Raw genomic sequence first — 22025 nt, 5'->3', positions numbered from 1 at the left:
ACCCCGAGAAGATGACACAAATAATAATAAATTTTAAAGTAAATTTCAAAATAGTTTTTGTAGTATCACCACGGTCTCCCGATTCTCGTTGTATAAAGTTGATCAACGTAGTTTTTGAATGGCTCGTATATCAACATACGATCAATGTTCAATTCTTACGAAATGATTGACTTACATCCATCAGTTCCTTTATGCCAAGAAGTTGACATAAATACTAATAAATACTAAGGCACATTTAACATATAGTCTTTGCAACAACGTCGCTTTCTCCTGATTCTCACTGTATTAAGTTGATCAATGTGGCTTCTGAATGGCTCGTATATCAATCAGATAACACTGTCCGTGCTAAAACATCAGTTGCATTATGCCAAGAAGTTGATATAAATATTATTAAATTTCAAGATAATTGAAAATGTATAGAGTTGATCAGTATGACTCTTGAATGGCTCGTATATCGATATACGATCAATGTTTTTCATTCTTACGAAACGATTGATTTACTTCCATCAGTTCCTTTATGCCAAGAAGTTGACATAAATACTAATAAATACTAAGGCACATTTAACATATAGTCTTTGCAACATCGTCGCTTTCTCCTGATTCTCACTGTATTAAGTTGATCAATGTGGCTTCTGAATGGCCTGTATATCAATCAGATAACACTGTCCGTGCTAAAACATCAGTTGCGTTATGCCAAGAAGTTGATATAAATATTATTAAATTTCAAGATAATTGAAAATGTATAGAGTTGATCAGTGTGACTTTTGAATGGCTCGTATATCAACATACGATCAATGTTCAATTCTTACGAAACGATTGACTTCCTTCCATCAGTTTCTTCATGCCAAGAAATTGACATAAATAATAATAAATTCTAAAGCACATTTAACATATAGTCTTCGCAACAACGTCGCTTTCTCCTGATTCTCACTGTATTATTTTGATCAATGTGGCTTCTGAATGGCTCGTATATCAATCAAATAACACTGTCCGTGCTAAAGCGTGATGATCATATAAAACTTGCTCCCACTCTGCATGTGTCTTCTTCCTCGTGAAGTCCGCAAGAAGAATCCGAAACTGGACGAGGCACACGCACCTCGTTGTCCCGTTATTTCCGCGTGGCGGTGTAAGCCGGCTGTCGCGGGTGTAGCAGTCGATAAATCAACAAGTATACGCTAGGCTGTTCGCGGGTCTGTCAGACTCGCGTTGCACGCGTGTACACGCGCGGACACGTGGACAGAAACGATGGCTGAAAGAGAGCTGAAAAGGGAGGCAGCCGACTGGTGATTTATCTCGTAGACGGCTCCGGGTTCCTTTGGAATTCTGCTGCCGGCGACCGTGGACGATCTCGACGAAGGGAAGTCGATCGACCGGAATACGTCGACGTAACGAACCGATTCTCGACGCTTTCTTCCTCCTACTCTGACCGTTTATCGCGCTGACAGATGTTTTCGGTGAGTGCCGTGTAAAGCTTCGCGTTACGGTTTGCTTGGTGTCGATGGCTCGAGGCGTATGTGCTGGAGACTGTGGCTTGTAATGCTGCGATCATTCGATTGTTCGTAAGACGATTATGGTTCTAGCGATTTTCAGTCGTGACAGACTGATGAGGCGAGGATCCATTGTTCCGCCGATTCTTGCCCAATGTTCCGAACTTGATAACGGTTCAATAAATTTTTTCATGTTGCGTTTAGGTGATTTTATCTTATTTGAAAGTAGGTAAGAATATATATGTAACGATGATCCGAGATAACGTGGCAGTGTCGTAGAAGGGTTGATCGTAAAACTTAGTTTTCATCGTATTTGAAATACACGACGTTAAGTCGTAAGACGTAAGAAATCCGATGATCGCGATTTTTTCGTTTGAGGAAACGTTTTAGATTGAAGATCGATATTAATTGTATGAAAATTTGTCTGAATTATCTGAGGGAGTAATTAGACATTTTTGTCGCGAAAATTGAAAAAGATGAATCAGACTTTCTACCTATGTATGTATATGTATATCGCTGATTCTTGCAAAGATTACAAAGTGAGTAGTTTTACTTGAAATCGTATTTAAAGATGAAAATAATCAGAAATCCTAGAGGATTTAATTCGCTATCCTTTAGAGAACGATAAACACGTTGTGTATGTAATGAACTTTTTGATATCGATCGAACGAGTAAATTGAACTGCAAAGATACATGCGGTTGTAGCCAGTTAAAGGCTACTACTGATTACTCGCTACTGCCTCTCTAACTGCTGGTAATTACTGGTAACAATCGTTCTGTGTTCTACTGTGAAAGCTGTTAAACGTATCTAACTTAACCCAACCTTCGTCACAGTATGAAACACATTACGGTTGAAACGTTGGGAATATCTCAAGTGAAAAAGTGAAACGTTCTACCATCTGCTTTATAATAACATCGAATACTTCTCCTCATTCATAGAACAATATCTTCAAAATAATCAGAACAATTTTTAAAGCGATATGAATAATATTAGGTTGTTGGAAAAGTGTCTTTCCTATACAGACACGTCTTTTACAACGATGCATTTTTATACAAACATGAAACCTAATCTGTTGAACGTTATGATCTTTATTTTGATAGAACAAAATGGATCGATTTCCTTATAAAACGAAAGAAACTTTTCGGACGACCTAATATTTGATATATCGAACGAATTATATGATTAGTATACGATGATTATTATCATGTATATTTTGTTATATACATTATATTGAATAATATGTTGAATAAATATTTCCAAAAATATTTTCGTAAATAGATAGCAAAGTATAAAATCACCAGACATTAATAATCAAATGAAAAATATGAAAACAACGATTATCCTTTTAGTTGGAAACAATTTTTTAATGATAACATGTTTTCAAATCCTATTATGATTTAATGTGTTTCATAAATTTCAAAAATCTAATTGAAATGGAACATTGGATGCAATTCGACATAAACGCGTAAAGGTTTAAGATTCATCGACCAATCTATCGAATTCACGTTCTCGATTCGTGTTTCACATTCTACTATTATTGTTTCTCTGCATAGCTCGTCGAAACGTCGTTTCCACTGATGTTCAACTGGTCACCTGTTGATCGTGGCTGTACCGACTTTGTAACACACCGGAAACAAAAACATATTCGAAGCTTCCGGCCGTAGTAGGACCGGTTCAAACGAGAGCTTCGTCCCTTTCCCTTTTCGACATACGATTCGTTGCGCTAATTGGACGATTATTATGCAAATACGTCTCTGATCATCGGATTGCTTGTATACATCGCCGAAATACGTAAATGGGAAGCCGGGAAGAAGCGTCGCGAAACGAGTCTGAAGTTGAAATCGAGTAGAGTCGTATCGAAAGAAAGTGGAAGGTTCTATCTGGGAAAATTTATTTTAGTTTAAGTTACATTCGTTCGAAATATCGTGAGAAAAACTCAGGACCACGGACTCGCTACAGTTTTCAAATATCCGCGAATCACAGAATTTGAATGTACGAATTTCGAAGTTAAATTTCCAGTATCGAAGTGTGCAATTTTTAGATTTTCCAAAACTTTCAAATTCTCCAGCCTTAAAGCTTGAAAATTCCCGAAGCTGTGAAATTCCGGAGTTTTCAAATTCCGCAGCTGCAAGCTTCGAAAGTTTCCAACTTTCCAATTTACTAACTTCTTAATTCTTCACGTTTGAAATTTCCAACTTTCGCAACTTTCGAAGAACCTTCGAAATTCTCGAACTCCGAAACTTCGGAAGCCCGGGACTCTGCAACTTCGAAACTTTAAACCTTCTCCATTTCGTAAATCTAAATGTTTAGCTTCTGAAATTCCTAAATACTACGCACACTTCGCCAAACATTTCCAAACCCAGCCGAAGCAAGAAAAACCTTCTCTAAACATCCAATTACCAACCAACTCACCGCACGCCGGGTATCGTCCAGACGAAAAATCGTATAGACTCAACCAACTTACACCTTTCTTCGCACACGTACGTACATCCTACGTTGATACGTAGCTGTGGCATTGGTGTGGTGTGCAGCGGTCGTAATATAAAACGTACATCGTTCGTTTTTCTCGTTTTCTACCATTGCAGAAGCGTGGATCGCGAATTCGTGGACGAATCGGCGAGCTTCCCCATCGCTGCCGGGAATTAAGAGCGTCGTAAGAAAGTCTCGCACGGTTTAATTACCATTCAAGCCGGAGGGCCAGAGGGAGGCCTGGCCTCATGCAAGTATAATTCTCTGCTCCGGTCTCTCCTCTCCTCTCCTCTCTTTATTGCTTTCTCTCTTTCCCTTGGACAGCCTTCTACACGATTCTACGGTATACGGTACCCGACGAAAGTATTCGTACACCTTTGAAAACGGAATAATCTTTCTCAAACTCGACCAAACCGGCTCGAGCTTTTATGAGAAATTACGTGTATTAGTTTGTTGGATGATGCGTTGAAAAAAAAAATATGTCGAAAAAATTACAATTGGTTGGAACCGAGGAGAAGAAGGTAAAGGTCGCTTCTTATAACATTTTTGTCTGGTAATTATAATTGAAACAAAACAGTTTGAACTGATATGTCGGTTATTATATACACGTTGATAATTTCATCGAAATCGGTTGATCCTAAAACTAACGCCAATGCGATTTTTGTCATTTTTCAGCGCTCGTAGCTTGTAGTGACATTAACCGATCTCGATGAAAGTTTCGATCTTTTAAATTTTCATTACAGATAAAAAGAAGATAGTAAAAAGCGAGCTTTACTTTTTTCGTCGCATTTCCGACCGATTGCAATTCTTTCTCAATTTTTTGTACGCGTTGTTTAATAAACTAATGCTTTTAACTTGTCGCAAAAGCTTAAGCGATTTCAAAAAGTTGTTCTCTTTTCAAAGGCGTACGAATACTTTCGTCCGGTACTGTACATACATATACACAGGCCACGATCTCGAATACTGGACTGGCGTGATACGCAGGCGAAAACAGAGGAAAAGTCACTGGAGAAATGCGTTTCTTGTTCGATATTCCTCGTTTGTCTTCTATTTTCATGTGATTTCTATCATTTGCAGTGTCGCGATTGCTGCTATTTAATTCAAAGCTGGTGTGAATATTATGTAGGTTTTATTGGAAATTTTGAAACATAGTTTCTAATTGCAATTTTGAAATTTTCATTGGTTTCATTGGATTAAAGTTTGGATATTCTTCGTTCATCGTTTTCTCCTCTTATTTTCGCCTGATTTATTTTTTGCCCTTCCGAGTCTCGTAATTTATATTCTTTCTCATATAAACATTACATAGGTTTTACAGGGAATTTTAGAAAACAGTTTCTATTTGCAAGTTTGGAACTTTCAGCCTGGCTTCCTGCAGATTATCGATTTACGAAGTTGAAATTTTCCTCGACATCTGCCACCTTCCCAGTACATTCAGCCATATACCCAAGTTAATTAACAGCGTATTTATTATTGTCATCGTATATATACATATTTTTATCATTCAGTCAGACTCGACCAGTTCACAAATTAAGCTTACACTTGCATCGAAAATTCCCATAATCAAGCAGCAAGACCATCCATCCTTTGGATGGATCCCATCAAGTTTGGAACCTTCAGCCTGGCTTCCTATAGATTATCGATTTACAAAGTTGAAATTTTCCTCGACATCTGCCCCCTTTCCAGTACATTCAGCCATATACCCAAGTTAATTAACAGCGTATTTATTATTGTCATCGTATATATACATATTTTTATCATTCAGTCAGACTCGACCAATTCACAAATTAAGCTTACACTTACATCGAAGATTCCCATAATCAAGCACCAAGACCATCCATTCGATGGTTAAAAATTTGCATCCTTAACGAGGCAGATACTATAATATTTCATTAACCACATTTTTTCAAGAGACACTGTATAAGCAGAAAGAAAGATAAATTTAGACGACACCCGACGCAGATTACGAGCAGCTCGATGATGAATCTTCCCTTTCATTCTCCAACCGATCTCACCTGCGTACCGAGATCCTGTGTTCGTTAACGATGGAAAGTAATTTGCGGCGTACGAGCGACCACGGTACAATGCGTGTTTTCTTCGATAAACCACGACCGGAAGTAGGTATTCGTGATCGCGCGTGTCGTTACCTCGCGATTTACAATCGACCGATGAAATGAGTTTGCTCGGGGCCAATAAAACGATATGCTCGATAACGAACGAATGCCGTGTCTTTAAATATAATCGAGCCCACCGTCATGATATCTTCTGTTACATGGCGTGGTATTAGAAAGATAATTGATTATCCGGGAAATTGATTGACTTTCTAAGGCTGGAATTTTTTGGCCAATTGCCAGCTTCATAATTGATGTGCACGAGTGGATGCATGAAATATTTTATGGCAGACGCGATTAATGTGAAAATTGGCTAATATTCTGAGAATACCATTTTTTTGGTAAGTGTTCTTTTTTTTGTGAGTTGGTGATTGGACGACGAGAGATCGATGAATCGGGAAATTAACTGATATTTTGTATAATTTGTTTGGAATTTTGGAAATGTAGAAACGATTAGTTGGAGAACTGATAAATTTCCTGTGCTTGGAATTCTTCATATTTGTTTTTGCAAAATGACTGACACATGTAGATGGAGGAATATACAAGGCATTAAATGAGAGATTGATTAATTGGGAAATTGATTAATATCGCGAGACTACTAGTAGATTCTTTGGAGAAACATTTTTAATAATCTTGTTTCATGGAGAGATTGATGTCGAGGAAAATTGGATATCGATGTTAGCTAAATCGATAAGTTGATTAATATTCCAAGGATTTTATCATGAATTTTTAACAATTATATTTGTAGAGTGATTGATAAACATGAGTGGACAGATGAAGTCACTTACCTAACAGGTAGGAAATTAGTTTTAAGATTACTTGAAAAACTGACTAACATGCTACAGGAGAATGGAATCTCTCGAAACTTTCTAATTTCAATCAAATCTTTTTCAATACAAAAAAAAAACATCCCATAATTGATCAATCGTAAAATCATCGATATATCCTCAAAATGACTAAAATTCATTATTTCCATTATTTCGAAATTATACATACATATTTAGAAATTCATTATTTCATCCAAGTACTTACATATGTATTTGACATTTAAATAAATCGAGAATACTTCGATAATTCTTCGAATCTCTTAATGCACATTTAATGAAATCAAGTTCAGTTCAACTAAGGACTTGAATTCGGAAAATGTGAACGTATTTTAAACGACCAACTATAATTTTGTTTCTCAGAACCGATGATTCCACGATGAGGAATTAATTAATTAATTGGAAAGTTAATCAATATGCTGTGGATCGTGAAGTCTTAGAATTTTGGCTAAATAAGAGTGGTTAATTAGAAAATTAATTCTTTGGTAACTAATTTCCATCAACTGGAACTGGCAGCGATCGTTCCAGGAAGGCTAAATACCGGCATTAGAAGCACTTTTGTCGCGATAACGAGTCGGTTATGCGGATGTCCGTGAAGCAGATTGTTGGCCGACGTACTCGCGGCTACGACACGCGAATCTGCGCATGCGACACGGTCCGGTGTTGCAGTGAACGCGGACGACCCATTTAACCCATTCGCGGCCGTACTGTATACTGTATACTGTATACTAATACCGCATGCATTCGATGCCGAAGAAGGTTCTTCACTTGACCTCGTTACCCCTATCTTCTTACATCTTTTCTCTTGGTGTATCGAAATTTGAAAACTACATCGTTTGGTGAGACTTTTAGAGAAATAAAAAATTGACCAAATATTCGAAATATCGGACGTGGCAGCGACGTTTCGCTTCGTTATATTTTAAAGTCTAGAAATTGTATGCTTTGAATTTTGATAAAAGTAAGGTTAGTAATGTTGAAAATTGTGGATCGTAATCGCCGAAATAAATATGTAGTAACATTTTCATTACATGTAGGAATGATGATAAAATGGTTTTGTATTTATTTAATATGCGATTTACAAGATGTTCATGGATACCCATTACACGTGTCTCACTTTTACCTTGCGTACGGAGCAGTGACATTCTTTTGTTCTACGAGACGCTGTGCACGAGCATACGCACATACTTACACACATATTTACGGTGATTCGGTGTAGTACACAAAATTACATATATCTCGATAAGTGAAACTGATAAAATGTTGTAAATATACCGCGTGGTGATATTATACTTCTTTTTCTTATGTACCAATTACATTCGGAGATCGTATGCTTCGTATGGTGGCAAAAGTAAGATCAGTAGAATTGGTAAAGTGAGTTAAATATTGGACGTAGGAGTTACGCTTCTTATCTTTATTATTTACAAATTTGGAAATAGTAGGTGTGTGTGTGCTTTGAACCTTGACAAAAGTAAAATTAGTAAAATGATGTAAATAACGAGTACATTAGTGTCATTCATTTTTACTATTATTAAAAATTTGCAAATTACCTGTTTCGAATCTTGGTGAAAGTAAAATTCACGAGATATAAATATTGAGCAGGTATATTATTATAGTTGTGTCTACATATATTTCTTAGTAAAATTGGACGAATATAAATAGTAAATTAGATATTGTAAACATTGAACATGGTACTTATATATTATTTATATCACTTTTGAAAAAACATGATACCACGTCGAGTAATTGCGAGACTGATAATTTATTGTTAAGCCGCAGATATTTATGCATTTGTGGAAAATCCAAACGTGTAATCATGGATATAATATGCAAATGTGTATAAGATATTCAAAGCAAAGTGTTCATTATAATATCTAGCGAGTCTCATTTACTATGCACGTTTCATTTTTCGAATGTTCTTCATAAAAATATGGATTTGCATAAACATTCACAGCCTCGGTATATTATTAATAAATTAGGTCTACGATTCATAATTTGTCACGCGGCTGTATAATTTATTATATAGAATATTGTGAATTTCAAATTGTCAAAGAAATTGATTTACAATATATCGCAATAGTCAAAGTAATTATAATCGCAATATCTTGTTGCACAAAGTTCAACCATAATCCATTACAACGACGATTATTACTGTCTAGGTTGTGCAATTACCTATTAACAAAAACATTTAATTAAGTTCTATCGAAGGGTGTAATTTTGAACAGTTCGCAAAACGACATAGACATCTTTCAAACCAAATCTATAAATTTATAGTCGTGAAGGGATTAAAAGAATTAATACGTGTAAATTTGAAATTTCTTATAGAAAATTCGAAACACCTAATTGTCTTCAAGTAGAAATTTAGATTTGTTCTCGTTTGATGTCAGACCAAGAAGTGACTGAATTGAACAATTTCACGAATTGCAGAGTGTGTGTAGGAGAGAAACAAAGTTGTTAGAACCGAAGAATATTACTCTTTGATAAATTATCAAGGATCTTTTCAAATTTCACGTAAATATTTTGCAACGAGTATTTTGTTAATAGCTGTTTGACAAAGTCGTAGTTTCAAGATTTCTGAAACTAATTTTCTTTGAAACATCTGAATATGAAACGGATCCTTTCAGAAGGATGCTTATACGTTTCGGTATTGCAGCCTGTCTCATCAGGGATCTGGGTTAGGTTAGTACCATATGTGGTATCAGTGCGTCATCGGATCCCTAATGAAGCTAACTGCAATGCAGACGAAGCTCTCTTAGATTCCCGAAGGTATAACAGTTTCTACTCGCATAGCAAGTAAGCCTCCTCTAGGTTGTACTTCAACGATTATACACTGTAATCTGTGAGATACTCTTAGAACAAACAGTTGTAACCACACGGATACAGTAAGCAAAAATAAGTTTCGATATATGGAAAATATAAAAAGTTTCAATTGTTAAACTTTTAAAAAATCCGAAAATTCTAATTATTTTTCAAGTTTTAAAAATTCGGGGAGTTCGCGATAAATCTAAGTATAAAGAAACGTTAAAAATTGGAAAAATTTCGATTATTCCAAAAGTTCAAAAAAAAAAAAAAAAAAAATCCCCCAAATCTTCGAATTTCAGGAATTTACGTTACATATATCAGACATGAGCAAATATTCGAAAAATTCCAATAATTAAAGATAAATTTCGAAAGTTTCAAAAATCTCACGATAAATATATCAGAAATAGCGAGATAATAGAAAATTCCGATAATATCGAAAGATCATAAAATTCTTGAAAAATTCCACGGCTACGAAGGCTTCGATAATCCCAGAAATTCGAAAAAATCCACTTCTCATTTTACACGTTCCACGGGGAGAAAAAAAGAAGAAAAAAGGACAGAAAAAGTAACTTACGTACGTCTGTGATTTACCCCACGCTTACTATCGCATTACGCTGGTCAGTAATTTCTCGCAATCATTCACTTGGCATTATACCACGCGGAACAAAGATAGTCCCGTTTAAAGCGATTTTCTGCGTTCATTCGCGCAAATGAACGCGGATACATTCGACGAGGATACAATTATCCGGTCATCATGCTCTTTAATTCTCTCCGGGCGCTTCTAAATCCTACTCTCCGTTGCACAGGGAATGATGTTGACTCCGTTGATCGTTCTCGTCGTTCGATGACCCGATTTTGCGGTCCGCTCGACATGTTTGCGGAGAAATTGAAAATACGTCGCCATACCGGTGATTGGAATTTTCGTTGCGGTGGATCGATCGCTATATCGAAAATTTCATCTTCCACAAAGGGTTCGTTTGTCAGAAAGGAGGCCGTGCATCTACTTTTTTTTTTTCATCGTCGCAACTTTATTGAAAATTTCACGTTTGTATTTTCTGGTTATTGGTAAACGGTTTTTTTGTTTTTAAATATTCCGGAATATAATTTGTTTACGTAGCTCGATTTTACCACAGAATCTCTTCATGGGAACGGTAAAAAATATTATTATTATATCACGTTATAAACGATTCTCCCTGGTAGAGACATTCGTTTTGCCTCTTTTATTAGTTTCAAATTGAAATGTACGAATAAGCTGTTCAATTTGTAATGTATTTAAATAGTAACGATTTCAATAAGCACTACAATTCCCAATATTCGTCAGAAATTCATTTCAGAGTCGCATAAACTGTCGGCATTTCCTATTAATAACAGATTCTCTATAGAAAAATCTATTTTTTCATTTCGTCAAACATTTTCCACGATCAAGCTATAAATAAAATTATTATCACGTTTACCATATTTGAAATTGTACAAAAGATTGGCATTTCCATTATGTTTGTACTTTCATAAAGCTTGCTCCATATTCAAACCACGCACGAAAATATTTATTACATTTACTTTATCAAATTTGTAATATCGCAATAAACTACAATAAATTAGAATTCGTTAATTATTCGATTAATGTCGACCTACTGAATTATTTAAAAAAGAATATATATATATACACACATACAGTATCAATATCTTTCATCAAATTTGCCACTAGTTCATGAAGTTCGTTCACCTTTATAAAAGAAGGAAAATGCGATAGAGTTTTACGTATTCGAACGGAATTTCAATTACGTATACACTGTTCGATGAAACGAACTTTCATGCGCATAATCCTAACTCAAAATTGCGGCTGGTATCAGCACGAACTCCAGTCACGACTATTTAGTTCGCGGCTCGACAGTCTGGTCTAGAAATCCGGAATCGAGATAGCGATTTCGAGCGGCAAGACGATCTTTATTACGCGTGCACGAGGAAAGTACACGATGACGATGCGGACGGTAGCTGGCTCGGTGCCAAAGAGAGATCTCGCAGGGCTCAGCCTCTTCATCCTCTTCCTCTTCGTCCGTATTCAACGTCCATCCTCTACCAACCCTCTGTTCGTTCACTTCTTTTCCGCTTTTTCCTTTTTTTTTTTTTTTTCGGAGTCGATATCGAGAAGTTGCAAGAGCTCGTTTTGGCTGAACTGGCGTTCTCTTTTTCTCTCTTATTTTTCCTCGCAATTTTCAGTGATTTTCTTTTATTAATTGTAAGTTTCTAGGCACCTAGATATTTTTCACGATTTACAAAGTGAAGCGAATTTAATTATTACATTATGTGGTTACGATTGTTACGCTTCTAGAAGTATGGACGACAGCGAGATAATTTGTATATTTATCTTGTGTATATTTTTGGTAGTGTTATTTAACATAATATTTAACATACTAATAATTTAACATAATAAACATTGCGTGTATAATATAAGAATTTAATATATTTAATTAAAATCGTGAATATAACTTTCTAAAGATCTTGAACATCGTTTTGGAGTAAAGTTCGGGAACATGTGAGTTAAGGTCCTCGAATAAGAAAATACAGATAATAAATAAATAATAAATAAATAATATTTAACATACTAATAATTTAACATAATACACATTGCGTGTATAATATAAGAATTTAATATATTTAATTAAAATCGTGAATATAACTTTCTAAAGATCTTGAACATCGTTTTGGAGTAAAGTTCGAGAACATGTGAGTTAAGATCTTTGAATAAGAAATTACAGATAGCAAAATCTGTGCTAATTGGAGTAATTGTTGAAGCTCTTTGAGAGAAGAAATTAGAACTATTATCTCAATGATTGATTGTAAATTAATTCTAGAAATTATTTAGTTTTGTAAAAGAAGACAGATATAATCGAGCAAATTAGCATATAAAGCGAATAATAATTTTTTGTCACACGTTTGATTACAAACAGTTGTAATAATTGAAGGAATAATGTAAACAGCGTACTGTGACGAAGACAAGTATTTACGTAGACTCGTTAGTAGCTGGTAAAATCTCACGTAAATTTACAAAAACTAAAATCCATTATTTAATCTACATATTATACTTTCTATCGTAGCAATTCAAATATCAAAACCAACAATTGTATTAAACTCTCGATATCAAGACTCTGATCAACAATCCCAAACAATTTTAACATTACAATAGTCGACAAATTTTTTTAAAACTCAAAACTGTCTGTCTTTGTAATTGCGCAAAGCAATTAAACTTTAATCGATTAATCTTCAAGTAGCAAAAATTCCAACTCTCGTCTCTAAGATTTAGACGATCAGTTGCAAACGGTTTCAACGCTACGTTTCTTAACGACTTCTTTAAAACCCAAAATCTACTTCAAAACGCTTTGAAACAATTCGCTGAATCGAAGCTTCAATCGGATACGTTCAATCGACTAATTTTCCAGTAGCAAAACTCCCAACTCTCGTCTCTAAAATTTACACCGACGATTCCAAACATTTTCAAAATTACGATCCTTAACAATTTCTTTAAAAGTCAAAATTATCCTCCTGTGCAACGCTTTAAAACAACTAGAATTTGATTAAATAGTAATTTTCAAGTAGCAATAGAAGTTGGAGTAAACTTGAAGGAAGGTGGAGACTCGGCTTGAAAAAAACAAGAGAGAAAAAGCGGAAGCGGAGGATTCAAAGCGATGCCGGGTGGATCGAATCGGACTGCACGGAATTGGCGGTGATTTAAATTGGCTGCCCTCTCGACCTGCCGTTTAACCTATTTACCACCGAGGCTCCTGAATACGCCTGCTCCTCCTCTTCTTCTTTTTTCTCTTTTTATTTTTTCCCCTCCCCTTCTTTTCGTCCTATTCCTCCATCCACTGAATTTCGTAGCCTGTCAGTCGCATTTATCCTCTTTGTGGCACGACCCCGAAGCTTTTTAAGCTCCTGACGGGAAACACGATCGTCGGGCCCGCGTATCTACAACTCGTGTTCGAGGAGCCTTCAAAGGGAAACCTGCGCTCTCACTCTGATCGAAGTTTATGAACGTTTCGTGGCCATGTGTTTTCGTTTTATCCGCTGGTTCGATTTGAATTCGCTGGTGGGCGGGCAGAAGTCATTATCATAGAAGTCAGAGTATAAATCGGAATGATTAACTTTGCAGAGAAGCATTCCGATTTATACTAATAGAATGGTCATGTAAAAGCGCGGAAAAAGAAGAAAGAGAAATCGAATAATTAAAAATGATTATTAATTAAAAATAATCGAGTGAAATTGTATTGTTAAAACGACATAAGCGACAGATAGCATTGTAAAAAATATTAACGCGCTTATCAAAGTTTGTTTGTTAATCGAAATTTAACTTATACTCTTTCGGTGTAAGTGTACACTTATTCTCAGAATTATAAGATTTATTTATTCAGAAATATTAGAAATTGGGGTTTCCAATGATTTATTGATAGATGGATCTATTTATAATTGATTAAACAATGGATTAAATTAAATACAGTAATGTGCTATAACTAAGCAACTAAATAGATAATTCGCAACTCACAACTAATAGTTTACAACTCATAACAACTTGGCAACTCAACTCTCAGCTCCTCACAACTCGACTCTCAGTTTACGACTCCTCCCAACTCGAGTCTCAACTAACAACTCAAATGTTAAGAAGCATTGGATTGGCAACTAAGTGATTGCGGATTTTGTTAATACCACCTAATGACAAAATCCGCAATCACCTAGTTTCCAACCCAATAGTTCTTAACATTTGAATTGTTAATTAATATGATACGTGAATGGATGTACGAATACTTATGCGAATCCATACTTTCGTGAAGATAAACGAAAGAATGGGACCTAAGCAGGTATTTGCATTTCCCATCAAATATTATTATAATAATCGTCAAAGTTTGTATACTTTTTCATAGATTTTCCATAAATGCACAAATATCTGTAATCTGTAATCATGAATTATATTCCGAGATTGTATCGCACACGTTTCTTTGCTCAAATCTACCAGGTATGTAAATATGAAACCGGAATTTTTGTATAGAAAATACACGTTTATTGTATGAAAATGATTAAAAATATTTTATTCGAAGTATTGCCCATCGCTAGCTATACATTTTTCCTATCTTTCTGGCAATTGGTGGATGCCACGCCAAAAAGACTGTCGCTCTTTTGAGGCAAACCAGTCATCGAGGCATTTTCGTAGATTTTCGTAAGAAGTGAAGTGCTGGTCAGAAAGTGCGTGTCCCATCGATGCAAATAAATAGTAATCGGACGGAGCCAAATCTGGTGAGTAAACCGCGTGCGAAAGTATTTCCCAACTGAACGCTTCAATCGTTTCCTTGACCGGTTTTGCTGTATGTGATGGTGCATTATCATAAAGCAAAATTACTTTGTGTTGCGTTTTTTGATATTCTGGTCGTTTTTCACGCAAAGCTTGATTCAAATCGATCATTTGTTGTCGGTGGCGCTCAGTATTAACGGTTTCGCCAGGTTTTAACAGCTCATAATAGATCACGTTCCACGTTCCACGTTCTTCGTTCCTCACGTCAAAATTGCCACTTCTGAATTTTTTAAACCACTCAAAGCACTGTGATTTACCAAGAGCATGCTCACCGTAAGCTTCGACAAGCATTCGATGCGCTTCTGCAGCGGTTTTCTTCAAATGGTAACAGAAAATCAATGCTGTCCGCAAATCGTAGTTTCCAGGCACAAAATTCGACATGTTCAACGCTATTACAAACTATGCTGTTGTATAAAAGTTGTATTGTTCTGAGTCGAAAATGTTTGTGAGATGTCAACAAAGACTTTTGGCATCAATGACGCAGTTTAGTGATAACTACATTATCAGCTAGGGCCATTTATAGGCAAATTCCGGTTTCATATTTGCAGACCTGATAAGTCTGGCAACTTAAATGTTCCATCTCCACCGAGTTTGTTAACTGAGAGAAACCTTATCGCCGGGAAATAGGACTTGAAAAGGACTGAATATCTGTCTCCTACCAAGTAGAATTTTCATCAGATTATCACGAACTTGCATTCTTTGTACCAACGAGACGTATGTGAATCGAACAATTACATTTTTTTGAAAAATAGACTTCGAACTGTTAAGGAACAGAGCGACAACGTGTAGGTAGATTTTCGCTCGAAAATCTTGCAATTCTTAGGACGATTATTGTGTTTGCTTTAAAAGTGCAAGATGCTCGAAGCTTACGAATGAATGTAATTTAATTTGCCACTTTATGCGATAAGGAAACTAATTTATGTGCCTCTCAGAAGCCTTTTGATCGACGAATCTGCGATAGAAAATCAATTTGCCGCGGTTGGAATACAGTTTGTCGTAAACAGAATGGGATTTAAGGTATGTATTTTGGAAAAAAATTAATTGCAATAGTTTGAAGAGGGACGTGAATTTTGGAATTGGATCGTTGGTATAAATGTGAGAACACCGAGAAAATCGTTCAAGTTTCGAAGCTTTGTTTGCATTATAATACGATCCGTTGTTTCTCGAGACGCGTGTAAGTCTGTGTGACGATCGTCTGTGACTTTAAATTTTACATGCGTGTACGACAAAGAAAAAGATCTGAATTGTTGAGTGGAAATTCCGCAAAGATGGTCACGTGTAATTAAATCGATCTATACTTCGCGGTTTCCAATATGAATAAACAGGGAAACGGATCTTAAAGGTAAAGAAATGAACGTGCACGTACGTGAGACGTGAATTAATTGGAATTTTTAAAAGAAAGATGGGGTTAACAATGAACGAAGAGAAAAACAAGATAAATTGCGCTTTTTGATACGGAGGATACGAATATTAGAGGCGAAGAGGTAGAAAAACGAAAACCTGGAACTTTCTACGCTATAAAAAATTTGTAGATACACTGAGGCTAAAGAAACTTTAAACCAAGAAACAAATTTTTAATGGGAAAATATTCAGCGACGTGAACAGGTTATCTAAAGCTTGACAAGTTGAATTGCTAATTTAATGTTGCGCAACGCGATCAAAATATCTTCGTTACTATTCTTGCACCAACATCGTTATACCATAAATATTAAATGAAATCGAGACAGCAGCATAGCGAGATTGTATCATAATTATTGCGTGGTTTGTTAAAATGGATATTAACGCTAGAACTAGCAAAAATCAAATTGACTGGTTTTACAATTTTATTGTAAAATTCCTATTTCATATTTTTTCCGCAATGATGTAATGACTTTCGCAACGATAACTAAAAAAATAATATAATGAATTTTATTTTGTTTTTATGTATTCAAAATGAAAATAACTTTATATCAAGGCTACTTATACCAATACCAGCCAAAATAACTGGTACTTATCGAAGTGTAAAAGAGTCCTGCAATCTGTTTATCGAACCCCAATTAACCAGTTTCCTCGTTTTGCACAACTTGCCACACGTTTTTCAAATTTTTACTGCGTATCATTCGATATGACGATATCAGTTATCAGGAAAATTCCGGATCCATCGCTAGATCGCTAGATACCAACGCTAGAAATACCACAGCAGTCAAAATGACTGGTTCTACAATTTTATCAATGTGTCAATCCTCGTTTAGGGATCATGGTGGATTAATAATACCAAAAATGTACTACATAACATGGAATTCCTTCTGTAAAAAAGTAATAAATCAATAAATATAAAAATATTCTATTATTACTTTTATATTTTATTCTTTCATTCTATTATTATTTTTGAAAGAGCAGTCATTTTGACCGGTTTTGATAGAAATAGCTTTGTGTTAACTATCGATATTTCTAGTGTTAAAAACATACGAAAGATATAACTTAGGAAAAGGAATTAGAAAAATGAAGAAACACCATTCTCGTGACAATTAACTCTTTCGTGCGTATCTACATGAGCAGCTGGCTTTCAAGTTTCCATACGATTTTTCCGCGTCTCACGCGAATTCCAACCACGTGCCGTTTCGTCGCGGTAAATTCAGCTTGTCCTGTGAGGGTGGCAGCCGTTGAATTAACGACAGTACAAATTTAACTCGGTCGCGTGCAACAAATAAACGAACGCCGCTGCAGGCTAAATAATTATTGCCGAGCAAAATGGCGTGCTCAGCGGCCAGCCAGCGTAGCGGCCATTTGTACGTGGCCAACTCATAAACGCGGCCCAACTCTGCTCTGCCACGGTCCTCTCTGTGTTGCACGAGACGGGTTTTCTACAGAAAACAGCTGCTCGAACCTTTCAGTGTCCCTACAATGGCAACAAAATATGCTACAGTTGCGATTTCATTTATTTGAAATTCACGAGATTTTTAAAACTCTTTGTCCGTGCAGTGCGCACATTGTAATAGAAGACGAATTGCCAGACGAATTACACTGTTAACACATTGTTGACCGGCAATTTTACTGAGAATTTATCTCATGTCACCGGCTATTATTTCGTAATTGGATGTGGAAATAGAGCAATAAGAATAAACTTTAATAAATTTTATTTATTATTCAACTTTTAATATTTCTTTTGCGAATAAAAGCGCACCGCGAGTTTACTCGTGGCAACGATTGACCATGGAAACACGAGTTAACTCGTGATTGGTCAACAATGTGTTAAGACTCGTGTCGTTACAAGGACAATTACGAGTAATTACGTATTTTATATTTTATCTACCGCGTGAGAAGCGTATGTTAACCGTTTGATTGCTAAACGCGTATAAACAGGGCGTCTGCGAAATCACGGTACGAGTTGGCTGATGATTCTACGCGTGGAAATAAATCGAAAGAGGAGAGCAACGTTTCTTCGTTCAAGGCTTCGTTTTCGAGAGAAACGAGTTTGGAAACCCAGCAGGTAGCCGCGTACGTAAATGTAAATTATGAAACTTTCGTTTCTTTACTATTGTTACTGATTATTATTACTTTCTTTGCTCTCTGTTTAATTTCAATGGTTTCATAATCAAGGATAAGGCTAGTACTTTTTAACGATCGTTTTATTAATCAGGAAGCAAATAGCGACACTGTTGAAAATGACTGATCGTCATTCATATGCAAATGCGCTAGTTACAGTAAAATAGTAACTAGAAGATAGTTTTAGATATAATCGATAGATTTAATCGATAGGTTTAAGAAGGTGTCCTGAATTAGAATGTTCTAAAACAGCATCTTTTTGTGATTTTTTTTAGAAGGGAAAAAAAGAAATGAAGTTATTGAATTTTGAGGTATGGTTTTATATATATTTAACGAATACAAAAAAATTTTTTTAATGTAAAAAAATAAAATTATAACAGATTTCTAAGCCTATTTCATGGACTGCAGTTTTCAATCGGCGTGAAAGATCCAGCTCGTAATTCTTGACTAAAACGAAAAACCAAAAAAGGATTAAATTATCATATATTTTTCTTCTCGATGAACTAAAACAGTTCATCAAAAAGTTTATTTCAATAATTGTTATAGCACCTTAAAAATTTTTAATTTCATACTATTTTCCGCCTTTTTTTCATTTCATCGAGAAGAAAAATATATGATAATTTAATCCTTTTTTGATTTTTCGTTTCAATCAAGAATTACGAGCTGGATCTTTCACGCCGATTGAAAACTGCAGTCCATGAAATAGGCTTAGAAATCTGTTATAATTTTATTTTTTTACATTAAAAAAATTTTTTTGTATTCGTTAAATATATATAAAACCATACCTCAAAATTCAATAACTTCATTTCTTTCTTTCCCTTCTAAAAAAAATCACAAAAAGACGCGGTTTTAGAACATTCTAATTCAGGACACCCCCTTAAGATATTCTTTTGTTTTTTGTCCCTAGTCCATGTAAGAAAATTCAATAAAGTTTTTTCGGCTCAGAATGGTGTGATAGATTTATCCAAAGAATAAAATAATAGCTATTGTGATCCTACCTCTAAATACAGAAATAACAACAGACACTGTCCACGTTTAACAAAATACAGACACGAGCAGAAACAACAGTTTCATAATTCGAAACTACCAGGCGACAGACGGCTACCTGATGGATTTTCAAACTAATTTTTCTTGTAAACTTTTTCTTTCCTCTTCTCCACTTATTTTTCCATCTGGAATCATCAGCCGACCGTTTGTACCATAATTTCAGAGGCACCGTGTACATGTACTTTCACGTTCATTAATATATAGAAAATATTAATTTACATTAATATATAGGAAAGTATATATATACGTTTGGTAAATTTTACTCAGAAAAACATATTTACTGTCTTAATAAATTGATAAAAACTGAGAAAAATTTCCCAGTTAAAGAATTAGGTGAAAAAGGTGAGTTAATTAGTTAGGAAGAAGAAAGCTGGCTATGAGTTAAAATAAATAAGTATTATACCGTCAGCAATTCTTATTTTGTCCTATCAAAAGTTCAATTAGTGTTCTATTAAAAGTTTGTTGTTGTCTGAGAATAAGCAAAATAGAAATAGTTATGTACATCAAAAATCTACATAAAAAAACGTTTTTTCTAAATAGTGCAACATTTCTGTTTGCAGCACATCGCCAGTTTAATCGACAACGAGGGAGTTAATTCACGTCTGGTTCGATGAACTTCTGTCAATCGAACGCTGTCATCTGAATACTCGGAATGCGAAGTCCTGGTTTTGTGGAATTTCACGGTGAATATCGAACGAACCATTCGTAATATTTGGATTATGTATAAAACTTCATAGACTGAACATTTGATTTTGATGATGCGAGAACAAAGTATTGCATAATTCAATATTTTTAACAAATAGTAGTAAATAAATTAGAAATGTTCATTTAATACCACGTCTGATATTTTTCTATATTACCATTATTTCCTATATCACTTTACGACTATTTTACAACTTAGTCTCTTTAAAATTATATTTTATTCCGGTTTCATCATTGTTTTACAGTTTCGTCTTTCTTTAGATCACCGCTTCGTTCGTCTCTTCGATGTAGAAAATATCTGTCTATTCGAGAAACTGTGCTAATTTTCAGATCTCGCTAGCGTCTTTATTCTGATCGTAGAACGAGTTCATCCTTACAATGAAATATTTGAAGCTGAAATGCATCGAAAGAAACTTTTACAAGACTGTACTGTCTACGTTTTTTAACGTTGATCGTATGCAGATTTCGTTGGATGAAAACGATAAACTTGTGGAACACGAATGAAAGAGAAATTGCTTTGGTTAGCCATTACCATTACTACGCGTAAACCACTCAAAAATCATACTAATCCAGTCCATTTTCTGAAACTGTTATAATTTTAATATACCGAAATATAATAAATCTACTGCTTCATTTCGGTCTTTTCCGACTCAAATATGCTTTCTCTAACATTGAAAATAAATGTCCAGCAAATCCTTGAGGATACAGATGATTTCCCGCTTCAATTTTACGTGATACGTTTTGTTAGAATTCTACAAATCATTTTTGTCTGCTGAAATAATAACAATAAACATGAAAATATAAAAATATGAATATAAAGATACAGAAGCTAAAGGTTTATTCGCTAAACCTGATTAGATTTCTGTGTGGTTAAATATATATGGAAATGTTTGTAAATGAATTTTCAAATGTAGTGTAATAAATGAATTGAACAATTTCGAAAGAGGCAAAGATTTTAATAAAATCGAATACACCTGCGGTGTATCATTGCTAGCCAGGAATCACGTTTTTAATTTAGCGCTTTTTAACAGATTCAATTTCATTATTCGCTCGAAACAACTTTGTTTACGGAGCCCTTCGTTCGATATTTTTCTTACCTTTATGAAACGAGGATTTTCAATTTTCTGCGAAGCGATACGATTTTGTATTTCATATTGCCGCAACCCGGGAAATAAACTATTAAATTTAACCTACATTTACGAGATTGGTACAGGTAAATCGTACTTTATCTCTTCGATACATTCTGCGATTGAAATTTTTCTAAAATTTCTTCCACCGTTTAAATTACAACCACGTCTGCGGATAAAAACAACTAGTAACGTGTTAAACAAATAGACGAAATAAATAACGGAAGCTCTAAATCGACCATACAATTAAAACATTTAAAACAGAGATATTACAAAATTCTATTTAAATTCCACTATCAAAAGGCTAAATTTTTTAAAAAGTCTGCTCCATTTACTCGAATTATAATTCGCTCTGCGATACACATTATGTAAATTCTAATATAAAAATAAGTATTACATGTACATTAACATTAATAATAATGGAAAATAATTATTATTAAAATAATATTAAAAAATTCTACTTATCTAAATTTTGCTAAAATTCCCCCTCTTATTTAAATTCTGATTACTTGTATAATCTATATTATATAAATTATCGCATAAAAATACATTCATACGCATTAACGGTAACAATAATAATAAAAAAGATAGCGAGAAA

At 34.8% G+C, this 22025-nt stretch overlaps 1 long non-coding RNA gene across 3 annotated transcripts in view; it reads left to right on the top strand.

Annotated features, from left to right (window-relative positions):
• The window catches only part of LOC126916508 (uncharacterized), a 165395-nt gene that overhangs the window by 128289 nt on the left and 15081 nt on the right, over positions 1 to 22025 (top strand). For all 3 annotated transcript variants that reach the window (XR_007710623.1, XR_007710621.1, XR_007710622.1), the window contains exon 3: positions 20159 to 20281. This is a non-coding gene — a long non-coding RNA (uncharacterized LOC126916508). The remainder of the gene's footprint in view (positions 1 to 20158; positions 20282 to 22025) is intronic.

This window comes from Bombus affinis, chromosome 5 (assembly GCF_024516045.1).
Source record: "Bombus affinis isolate iyBomAffi1 chromosome 5, iyBomAffi1.2, whole genome shotgun sequence".
Lineage (NCBI taxonomy): Eukaryota > Metazoa > Arthropoda > Insecta > Hymenoptera > Apidae > Bombus > Bombus affinis.
This window is presented reverse-complemented; position numbering and strand designations above follow the sequence as displayed.